The following is a 15425-nucleotide window of genomic DNA, read 5'->3' as shown; positions in this document are numbered from 1 at the left end:
GAACTTTCCGGCCATCCCGGCTCCCCGGCGAGCGATACCAATTCTTCCACCTTTGCAGCCACACAAACGGCTGGCGGCTGCTGCAGCATCAGTTCAAGCTCCAACACCATCCACCAGCGATTGGCCCCCGCTTCCTCCCCCTGGATTCCGTCGTCAGGATAATGAGCCCCTTCCGGCCGAGGGCGACCCACCGCTCTACACATCGGAGCAGCTAGTTCCGATTTTCACCCAACTGGCAACACGACTACGCGGTTGCAAAACTCGCTTCGACCAGATCTTCACCCTGGGCATGTTCGTCATTGAAAATTGCTGCTAGGGTGGGTCTGGTCAATTGGAACGCTTGCTCACTAAAGAGCAAAATCATCGAGCTCAGCGATTTCCTTCAGGAGAAGGAGATTGACGCGGCTTTCATCACCGAAACCCACCTGAAGCCCGAGGTAAGTGCAACAATTCCGGGTTTTAGGTTGGTGAGGCCCGATCGAACAAGCTCCAGAGGGGGAGGAGTGGCAATCGCCTTGCGAAGCACCATCGCCTGCCGCCTGCTGCCGGACTTCAAGCTCAAACTCATCGAAGCCGTTGGAGTGGAAGTCACCACTTCTGTCGGAGTTGTCACTCTCATCGTGGCTTACTGTCCCACACAAGCCAAAGTCGACGATGGCTCGTCGGCTGAGCTACGAAGGGACATAGTCAAGCTTACTCGGCGGCAGGGGCAGTTCATCATCGCCGGAGATCTGAACGCAAAGCACCAATCGTGGGGAAACACCGTCTCCAACCGGAACGGAGTCGTCTGGTCCAACGACGAACTAGAGGGCCACTACACCATCCTGAGCCCTGACAACCCTACCCGGTTGACACGGTCCGGGGCCCATGCTACGCTCGACATCTACATCACGAACATGTACGATCACGTTTCCCAGCCGGTCGTCTTCCAAGAACTTAGCTCGGACCACTATCCGGTGGTGGCTGAGGTTGGATCTTCAGTAAATCGGCACGAGCTAACAAGGCAAAACTACCATCGAGTGAACTGGCAGCGGTTCCAGCAGGGCGTCGACAACTTCGTCGATTACGAGGTGCGTCCGGAGACGCCAGAAAGTATCGACCGCCAGTTGTGCGCCATCGAAGAGGCAATCTCGGTGGCCCGGGAGCAGCATGTCCCGAAGGCTCGGCAGGTAAGCAACTCCTTAAACATCGATACACTCACCAAAGATTTGATTCGATTGCGGAATGTCACTCGCAGGCAGTTCCAGCGTACAGGATTGCCTGAGCTTAAGGCACGCTGCAATCGAATCACAAAAATTATCAAGGCCAGAATGGTGGACCTCAAAAATAACGACTTCTCGAATAAGATCCGCACTCTCCCAGATTATGCTAAGCCTTTCTGGAAAATGACCAAAATTCTAAAATCCAAGCCTCGGCCCATTCCACCTTTGATCCCACTAGACAATAATGGCTCTAAGGATCGCTTGATAACTCCTGCAGAGAAGGTCGCTGAAATAGGTCGTCACTTCGTCAACTCACACAATCTTGGGCAGAACATCGTCAGTCCACACGAAGCAGCCGTCAACGAGCATGCTAACAACATCCATTTGATTCCCAACGACTTTTCGGAGGAATTGGAAATCTCAGCTGGCGAATTGACGGCCTATATCAAATAGTCGAAGAACATGAAGGCCCCAGGCTTCGACAGCATCCTGAATCTCGAGCTCAAACACATGAGTGCTCCGTTCTTTGAGCACCTCTCACTGATCTTTAATCAGTGTCTCCGGCTCAGCTACTTCCCATCGTCCTGGAAGTCAGCGAAAGTCATCCCCATCCGGAAGCCTGGGAAGGATCCCTACTCTCCCAAAAGTTATCGACCCATCAGCCTTCTCTCAACGCGGCGAAGACCCAGGTCATCATTTTCCCCCACTCCAAATCCCCTAAACTTGTTCCGCCTGGGGACTGTAAAATCATCCTCAATGGCATGACTGCGGAATGGGCCAATGAGGCCGACTACCTTGGCTTGACCCTCGACAGCAAGCTTATTTTCAGGCAACAGGTTGACAAAACGGTGACAAAGTGTAACGTCTTGTTGAAACTACTGTACCCTTTGATCAACCGCCGGTCGTCATTGTCCCTGAAAAATAAGCTTGCTGTCTACAAGCAAATCATCCTCCCTGTGATCGAATATGGCATGTCGGTCTGGGAGAGCTGCGCTAAAACCCACCACCTCAAACTTCAACGGGTCCAAAACAAATTCCTGAGGATGATCCTCAACACCCCTCCCAGGACAAGAACATCCGAGGTCCACCGTCTGGCCGGAATAAAAACCTTACATGAACGCTTTGGTGAGTGTAAAGAAAAGTTTAGGGTCCGTTGCTTGCATTCGGATCAGGGTGCAATTAGGGCGCTAGTTCCAATCTAGGTTATCAAATTTGTATTGTAAATATTAGTGTACATAGTAGTTAGGTTATTGTTGGCCTTGCCAACTAATTGCACGAGATGATTTCCGATATAATAACACCAAAGAGAACAACCGAATGAATGGGTATTACGTTCATTGATCAGAGTATTATTATATTCCTGTAACATTTTACAATATACGTATACTGCCGTGAATCGCATATCTGTCCCATCTTTGCTGGGTTTCCTATTCATATGGGACAAATATGCGATTCACGGCAGTATAGTTAGGTCCAAGATAGTTACTTTTAGAATTAGTTTCAGTTCATTAAGTTATTTTGGCCAATTATCACTTACGTTTAGTTCCACCATGCAGGGTTCACGGAATAGGTACAGTCACAGTGTGTCGAATAGGCTAGGCGGTTACGGAATTCCTACTGATGATGCTTATGCATTAATATCTGTAACTTTGCATGTAGGTCTAGTGTATCGTAGGTTTAAGGTTAGAGATAATTCAGATGTATACTTTTACTATTTAAGAGAAGAAAGTTTTCAATAATTTCAATTTAGCACTAATTCATAATAGACTATTATTACCTTTAACTTGAGCTATGTAAGTCAACCGAAGATGTAGAATATAGATTAAGTAGATTTCACTTTTTAGTCCGAGCTAACATTAAATGCCACGAGACGTTTCTATTGACGAGTGATATGTTTTTAATTATACAATACCTCCCCAACCTGTGACACCTATCCAACGATCTCGGGCGTGAGGTACGAAATATACCTACGTACGTTGGTGTGAGCAAATGGTGCATATTGGATGAGAAGGTGCGCATGTACGGCAGGGCCGTACTCAACACTCCCCCCGGGTACGACGATCCTCTGGTCGGCTTACAGTTCTTCGCGCCGTACATCCAGTACAGCCAGCTTGGCTACCGGACGCTCGAAAACTCCATTGGCAGTTCGTACGGTTGCTGATCTGATCTGGTTGTCCTTCTGATTAACGCTGGTTCCGATGACCTTACCCTTGGGCCAGCAATTACGGGGAAATTTCGGATCGACGATGATCACTATGTCGCCAATTGTGATCGGCTTTGTGTTCTCGTACCATCGTGTTCGTCGGGTGATCTCTGGCAAGTAGTCGGTGAGCCAGCGTTTCCAAAACTTGTTGGCCAGCTGCTGAGACATTCGCCAGGTTCTTCGTAGTGCGGCCACACTGTCGTCGAGGTCGCAAAATGGCTTAGTACCGTCTGATGACCCCAAAAGGAAGTGATTTGGGGTGAGAGCGGGTGCGGATTCGTTGTCGACCGGAACGTGTGTCAGTGGTCGAGAGTTGACGGTATGCTCAACCTCGGTCAACAGACTGCGTAGCACCTCATCGTTCAGTTTGTGTGGAGGGCGGATTGCCAGAAGATTTCGCTTAACTATACCGACCAGGCGCTCCCAGCTACCGCCCATATGTGGGGAAACTGGAGGATGAACTTCCAGGTTGTCTCGCTGAACTCCTTCATCAATTTTCATGGTTCAATACCGCCGCTGTTTCTTTCATCTCGCGACTCGCACCGATGAAACAGGTTCCTCGGTCACTATAAATCGTTTTAGGCGTACCTCGGCGTGCCACACAGCTTCGAAGACTCATGATGCATGAGTCGGTACTTAATGTGTACCACTTCTATGTGGATTGCACGAGTAGTCAAACATGTCACCAGCATTCCCCAACGTTTCTCTACTCGGCGGCCTACAACGACTTCCATCGGTCCGAAATAATCAACACCAATATGGGTGAATGGTCGAGCGAAGGCGTCGAGTCGCTCTGGAGGAAGATCGGCCATTATAGGTGGCTGTGGAGCAGCACGGAGATTCTTGCACTGTTGACAGTCATGACGTACCTTTGCATAGGTCGCTCGTAGTCGAGGTATGGAATATCTTTGTCGTAATTCATTGATAGCGGTCTCGTGATTTTGGTGGTTATATTTATTATGATAGTGGGCAATAATAAGTTTGGTGGTGTGGTGGTCACGTGGTAGGATTATCGGGTTCTTGGCCTCTTCGATGGCCGAAGCACAGGCACTAATTCTTCCGCGCATCCTCATCAATCCTTGGTTGTCTATCCATGGGGTCAGCTTAAACAGTGAACAATTCTTGGGAATGTTCGCCGCTTTGTGTAATGCAGCTATCTCGTCTGGGTAAGCCTCTCGTTGGGCTTGGCATATCAAGTAGCGTTCAGCAGCCTGCGTTTCGTCCGTGGACAATGGTCCGCAACGGATTGGGATTTAGTCAATCTTCCGGCGACAGTTTGTTGCGAAGCGATAAATAAATGCAGCTATTTTGGTCATTCGTTTCCAGCTGGAGACGTTGATTACTGGATCTGACACGGTAAAGTGGGTTAGCACACAGGGTCGCAGTTCGGTATCTGTCGTGCTACCTTTTGCAAGTTGACACGGCCAAGTTTCTTCTCGTTTCCGTAGAAAGTCCGGACCGTTGAACCATCTGGATTCAGGGGTCATGTCTGGGAGCTTCTCCCATTTCGTGCCGTCGTCAGCGACGTTCATCTTTGTCGGAACCCAACGCCATTGGTTTTGATTTGTTGTTTCCAGAATCTCGCTGACTCGGCAGGCGACAAATGGAGTATACCGCCGATGATCCGAGTTTATCCAGCAAATTACATCTCTGGAATCTGTATGATAGATCCGCTTGGTTACAGTGAAAGACAGAGAATTAAGGACCGCCTGGGAAAGTCTTGTACCAATAACTGCAGCCATGAGCTCGAGCCGAGGAATCGATAGATATTTTAAGAGAGCGACTCTTGTTTTGGCGGCGATCAAACAACATTGAACTGATTCATTATGTATGATGCGTAGGTAGCACGCTGCAGCCATACCGTTTTCGCTCGAATCAACGAATGTGTGCAATTGTGCATTATTATACCCGTATTCAGATCGAGAGAGAAAGCACCGAGGTATTTGTACCTGTTCAACCTGAGGCAAGATTTGCAACCAGCTTCGCCACTTAGCAAAGGTATTGTTCAGAAAAATATATTAAGCTCTTTTAGTGGAATGTATTAAACCGTCTAAGACGAATTAAGTACTGTCCATTTAATTCCACTAGTTAATTTTCGTAATCTTTGCAGATACGTATTTCGACCACAACTGTGTGGTCGTCTTCAGTGTCTTGTACGAGTCGAGTCAAGTACAAGACACTGAAGACGACCACACAGTTGTGGTCGAAATACGTATCTGCAAAGATTACGAAAATTAACTAGTGGAATTAAATGGACAGTACTTAATTCGTCTTAGACGGTTTAAAGGTATTGTTGTCGATCTTTTCGTCCCATTGAATACCACTACGCCAGATTTCCTGCAGCAAAATCTTCAAGAACATAAGGAGCGGCGCGATGAGTCCAAGCGGGTCGAAGATCGTCATTAGGACCCGGAGAACCTCTCGTTTTGTAGGGGGAATGTTCCTCGCCACAGGTCTCGATCATAGCGGTTCCAGTTGATTTTAAAGGTGAATGCATCATCAGCTGTACTCCATCACATTCCCAAAACCTTTTCAGTCTCCATTTCTAAACAAAGGTTTAGGTTCTTTTCCTCGACGTTACTTCCACGTAGAGTTTTTAGGACACGTTGCGAATTGCTGGTCCAGTTACGGATTTCAAACCCACCCTGCGAGTGCACAAACTTGACGTCCTGGGCGAGATTGATGGCGTGCTCTTCCGTTTCTACACTCACCAACATATCATCTACGTAGTGTTGCTTCTCAAAAACCTCTACGGCTGCGGGATAATCCTGGGTAAAGGGTTTTGCATTCGAGGTCATTACATAATGGGCGCTACTAGGGAAGCAACAAGCACCGAATGTCATGACGCACATGACGTATATGTATGACGGAATACTGGAAGATACCAAACACATGGAAATGATTGACGTAACTTGTTGGCCTTCATCGGATAGCTTCCGTATGTAGCCTTTGTTCAGATAGTCGGCCATTTTCTTCCTCAAAGTTTGAGCGAGCATTTCATCTTTCTGCATGCGTTTCTCGAGACACAGAAACCGCCGCAGAGCCATTGCTTTGCTATCCGGCAGCCTAATTGTATCGAAACGCCAAAGTAACCCGGTTTCGTAGCGTTCGCCTGTAAACTTGGTTTGCGATTGGAGAAGAGATCGCGCTCGTTGATCGTCGACGGAGAGGATTGCATCATTTGTTTTCATGATTCCTAGGCTATCGATAGCAAAGTATTCTTTGACAACCTGATGTAGATCCTCATCTGCTTTGTGATATTCCTCACAGGAACCGGTGTGGTAGACGGAGTGCACTGGGCTGGTTGCAGCTTCTGAAATGCCTCCTCCACACACCGTCCAGCCTAGCCGCGTCTTAATAGCAATAAAGTCGTTGGGCTTGCCTTCGCGGCATTTGAGGGCAAGGCTAAGATGTTGGTTCTTTAGCCCGATTAGAATCCGTGGTCGAACGTTGAAGTATGAATCGACCGAAAGTCCTTTCAGGTGTGGGTACAACGATGATAACTCCTCAATGCTCATCGTCTGATACGGAAGTAGAAGCTCATTTACTGTACGCACGCCACTGATGGTGAAACTCTTGGATCCTTGTTGTACGCCGGCTATCTCCAATTCGATAACTCTTGACTTAACTTCTTGGCGCTGCGCACCACCGGTCCAATGCAGACACAGTGATTTAACTGCGCCTCCCAGTTCTAATTCATCGGCTAACTCTTCGTCGAGCAACGTCAAATCGGAGCCGTCGTCGAGAAATGCATGAGTACGAATCGAACTGCTTTTCCCACGCAGCACTACTGGTAGGTAGCGGAACAATATATCGCTTGACTTGGCTTGATGCGTGTGGCAACCGTAAGCTGTACAATTGGTTCCTGTACTGGGGGGTTGTGAGCTGTCGACTATCGGAGGCGCTATTGCGCGAGGTAAGGGCATCTCTGACGCACGCGATGTTAGCTGTTTTTGGTCGTTGTGCAGCAAAGCATGGTGCTTGAACTGACATCCATTCTTACCGCATAATTTAGCTCGGCATACGCCATTGTGATGGCAGAGACAACGGCGACATAGTGTAAACTCTCGTACTATAGCCCAACGTGAGTCCTGACTAAGTTCCAGGCAGCGCTTGCATTTTTCAATTGTTCTGCAGGTTCCTGCACAAACGAGACACTGCTCACTATGAGTGTGAACCTTTCCGCTAGGATCATTAGTTGTGGACGATGATTACGAATTACTTACGACGTGTGCGTTTACGAATGCATTCCCTTTCTTTATTCCGCTTCTGTCACTTCGCACCGGTCTGGGATTCGAGATGCTCGGGATAGTCACTGTGCTAGCGGCCTCCGCGAGAGAGTAAATCCAGGTACTGAAAGCTGCTAAGTTTACTCCGGTTAGGGAAACCCTGTACTGTGCCCAATTCAGCTTGATTGTTGGAGGTAACTTGCCAACAAGCTGATGCAAGAGGGTTGTGTTGTACAAGTATTCATCCAGTCCGCAGGCGTCCACGGTCGCACAAAAGTTTTCCACGTTTACGGCAAAGTCTACTAGTGTCTCCAGTCTTTCTTCTCTAATGGCCGGCAGGGAGTGAATTTTCTCAATAAGCGTGTGAACAATAGCTTCTGGCTGTCCAAACATCATTCTTAGAGTCCTTAGCACGCCGGGAACGTTGGAAGGGTGTACCAATCGGCTTTTCACGGCTTCGAAGGCTCGTCCCCGCAGACTCCTCTGCAACCGAAAAATGTTTTCATCGTTCGTGTATCCGCACATGGTCGTTGTATTGTTGAACGTCGCTATGAAAAGAGGCCAATCTTCAGGATTGCCGGAAAACTGGGGCAGATCCTTGGAAATTGCTTGGCGCGCCGCTAACTGTTTCTTGGTTAGCAAGCAGTTGTCTTCCTCGCGCTCCGGTAGGCGGTTGATTTGATGCGGGATGCCACGATGAATGCCACGTAGTTCGTTGTTGCTTTCACTGGGATGGCGGTAACCTTGGTTGACGGAGAGATTAGAGATGAGTTGTGGTAGATCAACGTTGCGATGAACGAGGTCCGGAATTGAACGAGGGGGATTAACGGTGAGATGAAAGGATTGGTGATCAGCGATGGGCTCACCTGCTAATTGTGAGTGGTTACTGGAGTGCGCTTGAGGAAGCCATCCTTCCGTTATGTCCACTTCACTATTCGCATCCGATCCGCGTTCGCTAGCGATCTGCTCCAGTAGTTCGTACTTTTCTTCTAGGTAAGCACGCTCCTGCTCCAGACGTTTCTCGTTCAGAGCCCGTTCTTCTTCCAGCTTCTGTAGCTTCAGCTTGGCGAGTGAACTATTAGACGCTCGACTATTGTGCGATAACACCGAATTCGCCTTTCCTGGTGGCTTCACCAGTATTCGCTCGCGGTCCTTCTGCATGCCTGTATTGACGATAACATTCACAGGCTTCTCTACTCCTCCTGGCAACTGCTGTTGGTCTTGATGGACTTGTTTGTACTCCTGGCCTTTCCCTTTCAACGATTTCTTTTTCCGTCCTTCTTGTGCTCATGTTGTCCTGTCTTGGCTGGATTCGACGACTTCGGGGTCAGCAGGTCACTTGGCTGGATGGAAGGGTCACCTTCTACTGCAACGCACTGTTTCTTCTTGGCTCCACCGCGGGAGTTACCGCCGTCGCTTGGATTCGGTTGCTTTTCAGGCGCTTGAACCAGATTCATACAGTTTTCACAGCTCCACGGTTCACTTTCGATGGCTTGAGTCACTCCAACGCAGACAAAATGCGACCACTTAAGGCACTTGTCACATCTTACCATCTCCTCGTTGTCTTCTCCGCGGCATATTCGGCACGATCGTCCAGGAAATGAAGCCTCCAGTTCTACCGTTTCGTCGGTGACCACCACTCTTACTGCCTTTATTTGACCGAGCTTTGTTCGACATGACCGTATGCGACCGATTAGATTCGTTATTAAATTAAACGAATATAATAAAATGTTGGCCTTGCCAACTAATTGCACGAGATGATTTCCGATATAATAACACCAAAGAGAACAACCGAATGAATTGGTATTACGTTCATTGATCAGAGTATTATTATATTCCTGTAACATTTTACAATATACGTATAGTTAGGTCCAAGATAGTTACTTTTACAATTAGTTTCAGTTCATTAAGTTATTCTGGCCAATTATCACTTACGTTTAGTTCCACCATGCAGGGTTCACGGAATAGGTACAGTCACAGTGTGTCGAATAGGCTAGGCGGTTACGGAATTCCTACTGATGATGCTTATGCATTAATATCTGTAACTTTGCATGTAGGTCTAGTGTATCGTAGGTTTAAGGTTAGAGATAATTCAGCTGTATACTTTTACTATTTAAGAGAAGAAAGTTTTCAATAATTTCAATTTAGCACTAATTCATAATAGACTATTATTACCTTTAAATTGAGCTATGTAAGTCAACCGAAGATGTAGAATATAGATTAAGTAGATTTCACTTTTTAGTTCGAGCTAACATTAAATGCCACGAGACGTTTCTATTGACGAGTGATATGTTTTAATTATACAATACCTCCCAACCTGTGACACCTATCCAACGATCTCGGGCGTGAGGTACGAAATATACCTACGTACGTTGGTGTGAGCAAATGGTGCATATTGGATGAGAAGGTGCGGATGTACGGCAGGGCCGTACTCAACAGTTATCAAATTCAAAATCAATCAATTCCTTATAAAGGATAAAATAGATATGATTATAAAAAATACTACCCAATTCTATAACAAAAACAAAATGTTCAAAATCAAAGTTGAAGGGCCCTTCGGTCAACCATTTGCCATGTAAAATTATTGTTAAAAGTCAAAAAAATAAGAATAAAAATGAATTTATTGAAAAAAATTGTTATTGAAGACCAGAGCCATTCTACTCTCGAACGTCATATCGTACGCTTCGAACAGCCAACCGATCCCAGCAGGCCAGGAAACCAACGCACATAGGAGTACGCAGTATAAAAGCGTGGCCAAAACTATGCCAATCATTTTGTCGGCTGTAAATGCATCACGGTGTGTCTATGGGGAAACATTATTTTTCAAAAATCAGTATCTCTGAAACACCCACCACGTGAAAGTATATGCTCTCCTCTTTCATATAGTGGGTAAACTAAAATGTTCTATCGGGGGATCTAGAACATTTTTTATTTTTTTCACTATTTTTGGTGCAAATTCCAAGGAAATCTTAAATAATAGCCGATTTAACCCCCCCAAAAATGTATGGAAAAATGACCCCCGATAGAACATTTAAAAAATGCACTTACGTGAAAGAGGAAACCCTATACTTTCGTGTAGTGAGTGTTTTAGAGATACTGATTTTTTGAAAATAAGCCTCTTCGGACAAACACACCGTGGCATCAAATTAACAGTAAAGCGTATTTTATTGCTTTTGTGCTCTTTGTATTACACTAGTAGTGAAGTATGACCACCGGCGGTCAGTTGTTATTATTAGGTAAAGCACCACTTGGCGTAAGAACGCTGCCTTTGGGAACTACAGCGTGCTTGGGACGAGTGGTGTCCTCCTCTGACTCTGTCAATGAGTATGGTTTTTATGTTAATTTTCATTCTTTAATTATTACTTGCTAAGATTGCTGAAAATGTGCTTCGTTTGTTCACTTCAACTATATCAATTTGTCATAGGATAATGTTAAAGTCCCTGGATAATGTATTGATATTACAATCAATGGAGCAGATCAGATAAATTCGTTGCATTTCAACCGCTTTATTTCTTAACAACCTTTTACATCCGAAAAATTCGTATGCTTTTCATCAAAGTCCAGCTCTTCTTTGAAATCAAACCATTTTATGAGCTTTGTCGCTTAAAATCATTAATATATTCGCCTAGCTTCTCTTAGAAAACTTCACTATATTCAATTAAAAACAACTCACGATTGCGTGAGGAGGCGTGAAATGTTTTTCGTGGAGCTTATTGAGGAAACTTCAATCTTTCCAACGCTGACAATTTTGTTGCTTGATCGGGCTTAGAACCTAATCAAAAGTTTAATTTTGTAAAACATATTATTGTAAAAAAGGTAAAAAAAGCTAGCAATTAATATCTTCATTATGGATCACCTAAAAACAATTCCAGATCGAATCATGCTTTGAAACGATTTTACATACCCTCATTATTGATACCTATATTGATTTTCATCTTAAAAATCAATAAAAACCCAGAAAAACACGATAAAACATGAACATTTTTCATTGACAATTGCGATAAAACTAGCATGTAAATTATGGTGAAGTTTTGGCAGCCAGCATTGCTCACAAGTACCGTGAGCGTGCCTTATTCTGCGCGGCTCCTAATTCTGCGCACTTTGACACTAAAACATTTTTTTAAATTTTCTTTTCTGTTATTATTACATTTACACACATGTCATCAAAAAGTTGAGAATTTATTGTTGTCATGGGCAGATAATAAAGCAATAAATTAGCGTTGATAACGGGAATAAAAAGAAAAACAAAATCGGTAAAATCGAAAATGTCAAAAAATGGCCTCCATTAGCAGCAGTGCTAAAACGTACATAAACAATTTTTTCTCAAATTTGAGCAAAAAAAAGATTTGGCTCATTTTTCTTGAAGCGAAGTGCAAAAAACCCGAAACCAATAGATTTTTGCATTGAAATATGAAATAAAAAAATATGAAATAAACAATTTTTTCTCAAATTTGAGCAAAAAAAAGATTTGGCTCATTTTTCTTGAAGCGAAGTGCAAAAAACCCGAAACCAATAGATTTTTGCATTGAAATATGAAATAAAGCTCATTCTGTTCATGGATTGAAATCAACCGTTAATCATGCTTTCATCAGACACTAACCATCCGCATGTCATCTGGCAACCGTTCTCTATATGCAATGGAAATGAGATGATTGTCATTCGCAGTACCTTGCCAACGGGAGGGGAAATCGAATGACTACCCGAGCAAAGTTTGAAATCAAATTGAAATCAAAATTTGCTGTCTTGATGTAAATTATTTGATTACTCCAGTTGATCTCGTTTTGTATGGATTAACGGTTAACACAGCAGCAATGAGAGCATATTTTTACACTGCGAAATCATACTGAAAACAAATTTTGCTATCAATGAAATCAACATGATTACTAAATTTGATATCATTAGATTTTAAAATTTGATAACAAGATGAGTATTCAATTAGATTTTTTTTATGAGCATTCATAACAACAACAGCATATTTTGTTTGCAGATTGCTTTTCATTTTCGTAAAACACACATTAGATAATCGACAGCATAAGTTGATGTAAAGTTGCTATCATTATGATAACTGAGGAATGCATATTGAAAACATTTTGCGATATCAATTTGTATTAACTAGCAATTGACATCAAATTTTGTTTTCAATATAATCTCAACAGCAGAGCTTAATATCTATTTGCTCTCATTTTGTTAACCGACTTTGCTCGGGTATCATTCGGAAAACGAATTATTTTCGTTAAAGGGCGAGAGCAAATCAACTGTAAGTCGATATAAGGAGGAGGTATTGGTTCAGTGTAGTAACATCATCGGATTTGTTTACACTGAACTCAAAGCTCAGCCTTATATTGTCTGAATCGTAATTCCCACTATCGATAAACTTCCCCCTTCTTTTATCATATGACAGTTTAGAGCAACGGCCGATTTCACAAATATTCATAAAACAATCATCTGGGAATAAAATGATTTGCACATCAACATCGGATGTCCAATCAGTTCATTTGCGGACTATACAAGATCGCATCAGAGCGTCGTTCGACAAGCGGATGATATTTGTTTTGATCGCGCCCCAAAACGACAATCATTCGGTTTCCGAGTGTTTTCATTACTATTGTTGACTGATTTAGTTGCTGGTTGCCAGCTTGACAGAAAATAAACCCACGATAGATAGCAGTTGTTTCGGAATTTGCGAGAACAGAAAGTTCATGTAAAAATGGGTTTTGATACCAGTAAATCCTTCATCTTCAGTTACAAAAGGTAGGTAACATATTGTACTTTATGAAAATTCTTTGTTGCGTTATTACTTTGCAGCATTTTGCTTATGCTATCACTTTATCCTTCTTTCTTAAACATAGGCAAATCCCGACGACAGCTACTTCAGCGCAGAATCCGTGAAGCCATTACAATTTCATAGCCATTTTGGATAATTGTGACGCTTTAGGGCCTAATGATTGGAATTTTAATGCATAAAACAAGCGACACAGTGTGACAAAAGCAGTTTTGTTTTGCCGAATGAAGAGATTAGCCGTTGAATATTATTCATATTATATGTTTACAGTCGCGATTCGCTGGTTGGGCCACGACCTCGGCCCAACTAACGAATTCGGTTTTTTAGTTGGGTCAACTGACAGCCATTTGAACACATGTATTTCGACTTGAACATCACAAATGATGTCCAGTGACGCCCAATCCCGTTTTCCGTGTTCACATTGAATTTTGACGTACGGTTGCTTTTTAGTTGGGCCATTGCCCAACCAGCGGAGGCCCAACTAAAAAGTGACCCAAGTATTAAGATCCCAACCAGCGAATCCCGACTGTATATTTCTTGTATCTGTGATAACTAATGAAAATTAATAAAAATGTGCAAAATTCGCCTGAAATAATTACTGTTATCTATCCCAAAAAATACCCGAAATTATTGAATTCAAAGAGCGATTAAAAATCATTCCATGCGTGGATTAAAATCATCAGGAAATAATACCATCATCAGACACTATTGAAATGCATATCATATGGCAACCATTCTATATGTGTGATGGAAATGAGATGACAGCAATTCGCATCGATTCGCCAGCGAGAGGGGAAGGCGAATGATAATCATCCGAAACGCGTATTATTATCGTTAAGGGGCGGGAGCAAATCAACTCTCAGTCGTAATGAGGAGGAAGTTTTGGTTCAGTGTAGATTTGTTAGCCAGAGCAGTTCTGCTATGCGATATATCGAAAACCTAGTAAGAATATACATTTTAAAATAACTTGAAGCTAGTTTTTCTAAATAAATAATATAAAGTGAACGGCCTAAAAACCAAAGCAAACATTCCGCATGGTAGTAAAGGGCGCCAACAAAGGACTTAAAAACCACTATGGTGCAAATGGTTCATGAGACGTTCACTCAAAACAGCAATAAATGTGTTTCTCAAGAAATATCAAGTATGGAGTTTTACCTAGGATGAAGAATCGTTTACAAAGCAATCGTTTATGCTAGAATAACAAAAATCATGGTTTTGGTTTATAAGCCGTAATCATATGTTACGCGAGAAACGATTTATCTGCTATTGTAAACAAAGATTCAAACGTCGATTTGTCGAATCTGAGAGCACTCCCACGCAAACCAACACCATCACCAAGTAGCTGAAGGTGGCTGAAGTGTTCACCTATGTCCGTTTGAACCGTTGTTTTTAATAGCAGACAAGCCGTTTTGAAAATTTGATATTGAAATATAAAATAATGTCTCTAGCTGCGACAAGGTGTCGAAAAACAATTTGCAATGGAGAGCAAAGGTCAGCTCTACCCCCGTTGCGAGGACACTGAGTCTGATCGTAGTCCGGAAGATTAAGACAGATCCGACGGGAACAAGAAGGCGTGGTGCACAGCGGGGCAAGATGTATAGATCAGGAGGACAATTTGCGGACCATCCGCAGATTGCGTGATTGGCGGCGTGCTGCCAAGGACCGAGCTGAGTGGAAGACTTTTGTGTACTGCACTGTCAGGTAATAAATAAAATGTTTACTTAAAAATGGGTAGCTGCTTTTTTGTTTTGCTGGATTGGGTGACTTTTTACCCACAAATGGGTAGAATAAGAACAGCGTGTGGAGATTACTCATTATTCGCAAATGCCGCACCCGCACCCTCTATATGTGAAAAAAGTCTATTTTCTATTCGCGAATACGAAAGTAATGCCTCTACTCACTCTTATGGCAAAATCTCATTGCTATCTGTCAGACTGTGCGTGAAACATGGCCGCCAATCACCCCTTCTTGTCCCTCCACAGTAAAATCCCATAAGGAACTGTCAGACT

At 43.7% G+C, this 15425-nt stretch overlaps 1 protein-coding gene across 3 annotated transcripts in view; it reads right to left on the bottom strand.

The window, feature by feature from the left end:
• LOC134213840 (protein HIRA homolog) overlaps positions 1-15425 on the bottom strand; it is a 296687-nt gene that overhangs the window by 112941 nt on the left and 168321 nt on the right. The window lies entirely within an intron of this gene.

This window comes from Armigeres subalbatus, chromosome 2, assembly GCF_024139115.2.
Source record: "Armigeres subalbatus isolate Guangzhou_Male chromosome 2, GZ_Asu_2, whole genome shotgun sequence".
Classification (NCBI taxonomy): domain Eukaryota; kingdom Metazoa; phylum Arthropoda; class Insecta; order Diptera; family Culicidae; genus Armigeres; species Armigeres subalbatus.
This window is presented reverse-complemented; position numbering and strand designations above follow the sequence as displayed.